Below are 6,537 nucleotides of genomic sequence, written 5' to 3' on the forward strand. Positions count from 1 at the left end.
CATCAGAGGAGAGGAAGCGTCATGTGTTTGTCTGCTACTTCAGACCTCTTGGATCATCTTCATTCAGAGTGGATTCTCTGTTTGTATCCGTCTGCACACTTTGTTAACAGTGAGGATGTTTCAGGGAATCACTGCTCAGGTTTCTGAAGCTGCCCCACGACTCTGTGGGCATCGTGGCTTGAGTTTTCAAAAAGTTGAATTATCTACTGATTTCTTACTTTGTCACGTCTGTGACTCGGTTCTGTCTTCAGAGTCGTTATTAAAACTCGGTCCTGCAGATCAAGAAGATATAAAAAGTTAGTTTTTACTGAAGTCATGGACGTATTATTGAAGTTTGGGCCGTAAGAGCAGGACGACAACTTAAATGTTTGCACAAAGTTTAGATTATGTTCTTTTAGAGGGCAACTAAAACCACTCGACCACGTTTGACCCCTAAAGTCCAGTGCTTTGGTCAAGCTCCGTTCTCTTCCTTGACCCTGGCGAGCTAGGTAGAGGTGTACTACAGCAGGTCACAGTTCATGCACGAGCACAAGCACGCATACACAACATGGGCATGAAGTATAATCGCTCCCTGCCTCCATTTTCACTCCACAAAGTCAGTAAAGTAGCCATCATGTTCTCTATGTTGTTCTCTGATGTGCGGACGCAGATTTGACCGCCTGTCTTGAAACTAAACTGAGCATGCGTCATAATAACATAAAGCCGTGCATGTGTTGTACAAGAGGTGCTCAGGCCCGGTTACTCCTGGAGCAGTGTGAGTGCAGGCTAGTGGGGGAATGGGGGGGGGGGGGGGGGCAATCATGCTTTACCACAGTAAAAGCAACGGGCCCGAGTGTGAGTGCACCCTTAGAATTTGCACAAATTTAAATCAGAGTGTAATAATCTGAAATAAACACTGGACATCTATCTGACACATGCAAGATCAATCCAGGAAACCTAAGAGGAGTTTTTATTTATTTTTCATATCGCATATTTCATCCCAAATCCCATTCTGTTGATATTTGTAAGAAGGATGCATGAAAGGAAAGACGGCTTCATTCACACTTAACATTCAAAGTGCTTCACCTCGTCAGCAGAGAAAATCTTTAGACACTTGACAACAATGAGCAAAAAAAACAACAAGGCAAAACAAGAAGAAGCAAACATGTCAAGTAAAGCCTCAGGGGAGAGAAGAAGAGAGCTTCTGTTCCTGCGGGCCAGACGTGCAGAGGAAACAGAATCAGGATTCAAATGCCCACAGACTTAATCAGTCCCTCGAGTCCTGGTGGACGAGCGTCTGCGCTGCCCTCCTTTCACAGATATTTTCAGGCTAAACTCGTCTCCTTCTTCCCACCGGTAATTTAAAAGCCAGAGGAATGTAGAAAATGATTGTAGGAGTTGGAGGGAGGGAGGAGATATGCCTGCTTGGTCACTTTGGTGTCTGAAATCCGTGGCTGAGATGGCGTTTGACTGATTTGTGTTTTGACCACATGTGCCAGACCCGCCTGCTATTCTCAACCCGTAATTCCTGGCTGAATTCAGGCATGCTGCTCATTTACTGTAGGCTCTCTCTCTCTCTCTCTCTCTCTCTCTCTCTCTCTCTCTCTCTCTCTCTCTCTCTCCTCTCTCTCTCTCTCTCTCTCTCTCTCTCTCTCTCGCGGGGAGCAGAAACTTTAGCCTGTTTCTGTTACAGCAGGCTGTAAGTGATGCCACCTGTCAGCCTGACAGCTCTCTCTCTCCCTCTCTCTCTCTCTCTCTCTCTCCCTCTCTGTGTCTCTCTCTCTCTCTTCCCCTCTCTCCCTCTCTCTCTGTCTCTCCCTCTCTCTCTCCCTCTCTGTGTCTCTCTCTCTCTCTCTCCCTCTCGCTCTCTCTCTCTGTGTGTCTCTCTCTCCCTCTCCCTCTCTCTCTCTCTCTCTTTTGCTCTCTCTCTTTTTCTCTCCCTCTCTCTCTCTCTCTCTCTCTGTGTCTCTCTCTCCCTCTCTCTCTCGCTCACTCTCTCGCCCTCTCTCTTTTTCTCTCCCTCTCTCCCTCTCTCTCTCTCTCTCTCTGTCTCTCTCTGTCTCTCTCTCTCTCTCTCTCTCTCTCTCGCTCACTCTCTCGCCCTCTCTCTTTTTCTCTCCCTCTCTCCCTCTCCCTCTCTCTCTCTTTTGCTCTCTCTCTTTTTCTCTCCCTCTCTCTCTCTCTCTCTCTGTGTCTCTCTCTCCCTCTCTCTCTCGCTCACTCTCTCGCCCTCTCTCTTTTTCTCTCCCTCTCTCCCTCTCTCTCTCTCTCTCTCTCTCTCTCTCTCTCTCTCTCTCTCTCTCTCTCTCTATCAGCTACAGGAAAATGTCGGCCACCTGCCAAAGCTTTGCGAGCGTTCTCTTTCCTCTCTCTCTGGCTGCATGCTGAGGAGAGACTCCTTTTAGTTTACTGTTGGATTAATCGGTTTGTTCACCGGGCGGGGAGTTTAAATCACAAACAATAACAGGTTAACAAAAGGTCATTCTGCTTCCTCCCTGATGTGTCCAACATGATAATGATCTGATAGACTGATTGAATCTTCATGGTCAGATTTAGAAGATACAAACAAACATTTGACCCAACATTCAAACTCCAAACTAATATTCAGAGGCTTCAAGGTTCTCAAGCGCGTTTCTTTTAAGAGCACCGAACTGCTTTCTTTAAAATATCAAACTTCGATGCTTCGATGTCTGCACTCTGTGTTTCGCCCGTTGTTGCGGCTCATTAAGGATAACAAAAATCTTCCAAACACAAACACGCTTCACGCTCCAGAGAGCGAGTTCTGGTGCAGTCGGGGGAAAAAACAGGCGAGCTGCAGCGCGGGCCAAACTGAGGAGGTTTTAATAGAATTTCTAAAACACCAATTGCGAAAAGCAGGATAGCATTTTGTGATCCCCGGTGCCCTGTAATTTGAAGCGTGTGGGCGCAAGCCTTTTATTTTGTGGTGAAGGCTTTACTGGCGAAAAAAAAAAAAAAGGAGGCCAACGCAGCCGAGGAGGCGAGCTAGCTCACTGATTGACCGAGCTGCCGCTTCCCCTCTGGTATCTGGCCACGGTCGCTCTGCCCTCATGGCTAACCTCACTGGGCGTCGCTCTCCACCATTGGATGCTTAGAAAGCCCAATAGGAGGACACCTGCTGCTGCGAGTTTGGGGGCAAACAAATGCACAAATCTGACCTCTGACCTCACCCCCAGATTCTAGAAACCTAAACATCATGTAGCCAAACATACTCTGTGTGTTTACTGTCTCCACGCTTCATGACCTTTAAGCTTTACATTCTCTCTGCATTCTTTAACTTCCCAGAATTTCCCAAATGGGTGAAATTCTTGTGGTCTTCAGGAACATGACAAACAACAACACAAACAGAGCTGTGACATACAACATGCACCGACACGCCCTTCGTTATGAAAGTGCTCCGACGCGCTCTCACACGGAATACAGCTCAGACTCTCAGAATGTAGGGAAAGCAGAGAAACGTCTTCAGGAGATATTTAAGAGCGAGCTCAGCGACAGGGTCAGATAATAAAAGAGGTCTTTGAATGCAGCAGAGCGTTGTTTCCATGCAGCGTTTTGTGTGTGGCCTGGCCGGCCTTTGTGCAGCTTTAAGAGAATACAGATATAACATGAAACCACAGCACAGGGCATGAAGTCCTTTTGAACACTCAACTTGTGCATTTTTGTATCCGGTGCCAAGACATCTGTCTGTGACACACCCTGTAATTATAAACGAAAGGAAAAGAAATGGCTTTTGATTATTTCCATCCTTATTGCAGGCACACACACACAATACAGCCTGTGGGGACTATTGCAACCTAAAGCCTAAAACAAAACATTTACTTTCTTATTTCAGTTGTAGTTTGATGACATGAAGGAATCCTGGATCGTCACAGTGACGTCTCCCTGAGAACCTTCAGGGTAATGTTTTTCATTTCACTCCAAGATGTCGACTTTATTTAAACTAAAGGCGGTTTTGGACCGCAGGAACTATTAATAGTTCTCGGAACTATTAATAGTTCTCGGAACTATTATTGGTTCTCGGAACTATTGGACCCCTCCCCCTTTTTTTATTGATTCTTCTGATTCTTTGATTGAACTCTGAACTTTTTTAGTTCCAAGATCCCCGTTTAGAGCAACCTTTAATCTCCTGCTTCAGAGTCGGTACCATGGCGGTGCCAGTGCAGACAAAAAGAAAGCCCCCATGGTGAATAGTTCTCAGAGAACTCCCCGGTGGATAGTTCCTCTTGAAAAAGTCCCCAGAACCATTTGGTCCAAAAACACCTGATGATTCATTTTACAATATTACAATTCACTTATCAGACGCTTTTATCCAAAGCGACGTACATCAGAGAGTAAGAACAACACAAGCAAGGATCTAGAAAAAAGGGAACAATGTGAGTAAGAGCAAACGATCAGCTTTGAGTCTGATTGGACACACAGGTGCTGACAGGAAGTGACCAGAGGCAAAGCACAACATTGAGGGCAGTTCTTGAGAGCTCTAATCAGTATAGAAACCATCTTATAAGTCGTCGTTATCAAACAAAAACCATCGTCATTACCATCATCATCATCAATAATATGGAGACCATCATCATTAAGTTAGTAGGTATTCATGAAAGAGCTGGGTCTTTAGCTTTTTCTTAAAGGTGCAGAGGGACTCTGCAGATCAAATGGAGTTTGGAAGTTCATTCCACCACCGAGTGATACTTGTAATTGTCCAGCAGAATGTGTGTTTTGAGTGAGGGTGGAACGTCCTCCCCATTGTTTGAGTCCCGGGGGAGCTAAAGGACACGAGCTCCCTTCAAAGCCTCCCCTGAGACGTTTAGGGGCTGCTCAAGATAATTGTTAATTTTTACGTTATATTTTGTTTTCTGTACATTAAAGTTCCTGAAATAAAATGTCCATTTCCTGGACATCTGTCTCCACTTATTGACACAATTCTGTTTCTTATCCTGTCGTGGTCGTCAATGCATGTCTGAGCTTCCTAAGAACTACTAATTAACTCAGCCGCCTGAACACCTCATCACTGAGTCGGTGTAGGAGCCAATTTGACTGGACGATTATTTGGCTGTGGTTAAAAACAAGTTGACTAAATAATGCTCAGATGTTTTCTTCAAGTTATGCGTTGATCCTTTTTTTTTTTCATATATGCCACTTTATAAACTAGATAAACAGTTTAGGACCCAACACTGACCCATGGGGGACGCCATAAGAAGAGAGCGAGAGAGAAAGAGCTGCTGACACAAGTAACATAGAAGCTGGATGATAACTAACTTTCAGTCAACCTAACGACAGGCTGAGAGCTGGAGCTGAGGCGGGTTTTAAACCTCCTGACAAACCGTTACACCGCGCCCACCTGTCAATCAGGTCAGCTACACGCCTTATTGTGAATAACTTATCCTTCATCAAATCAAAACTGATGAGTCATCAAAACATTCACCCCCCGTACAGTGTGTGTCCATCCAGACATGAGCTAATCACACCTATTTGGTTTTTTGAACCAGGCTGTAAACATGTTCATCTCTGCTGTAAAAACGGCTTCATTTATAAAACACTGGAAGTTGCTGCTAGACTAAAACAGCTGCAGTTCCTCCAGTGTCCACTAGAGTCTGTCTCCTGCAGTGAGTGTTTATCAACTCACCTCTTTTCATTATATTAAGGCTTAAGGGATGTAGAATTAGGGGGTGTGGCCTCTTTCAGTGACAGCTGGGAGCTGCTAGCTGTCTGCTCGGTGTCACCTCAGTCCCTGACCTTTAACCTCTGGGCCGTGTTTGTGCTGTTGTTGCCTTTTGGAGATTTGTTCATGTAAATATCAGACACACTTTTATCTTTTAGCATTTATTGTTATTATCAGAATCTTATGATTACTTTTAAATCACTATGTTGTCATTCACAGTGTTTGTTGTTTGGTTTGAAGCATGCCATATTCAAGAGGTTTTTCCTTGTAGGTTGTGTTTGACATTAGCTAATAAGAGTAGAAATAAATGTGTACACACACACACACACACACAGACACAGACACAGACACACACTCCTTCAGGGAGCTCTAGAGAGGAGCTGAGGGGTAAATCCTGCCAGATCTAAAAACATTCCTGCAGCGGCCGCCATGTTTTGTTTGCACCCCGACAGATTTACACAGTTGTTAGTGATGGCCCGGGATTCCTCCTGAAGCCCCGCCCACCAATAATAAACAGAGTGGCAGCTGACACCGCAGACACCTGCACGGCTCCCTGACACTGCACGATTGTTCCCAGGGACGCGGAAGGGAGGTGGGGGGGTCGGGGTGAGCAGAGGTGGGAACAGGGGAGGAAGGGGCCACGGGGGTGAGCACACAGCGACTAAAGCAGTCAGAGATAGAGACAGGTTAGAAACACTGAGCTGGTGACTCTAGTTCTCACCCTGAGATGTGTTCTGTAAAGTGATGCTCTCATTGGATGCTTTCCAGAGGATGTTAAATGACTTGGAGGCGGAAACATCTGGCTGTCGATGTTGTTATAAATGGTTTAATTTATCTTTGTTTGGGGCTTAAAAAGATCCTAAACAAATATGTAATGAGATTTT

Source organism: Labrus bergylta, chromosome 2 (assembly GCF_963930695.1).
Source record: "Labrus bergylta chromosome 2, fLabBer1.1, whole genome shotgun sequence".
NCBI lineage: Eukaryota > Metazoa > Chordata > Actinopteri > Labriformes > Labridae > Labrus > Labrus bergylta.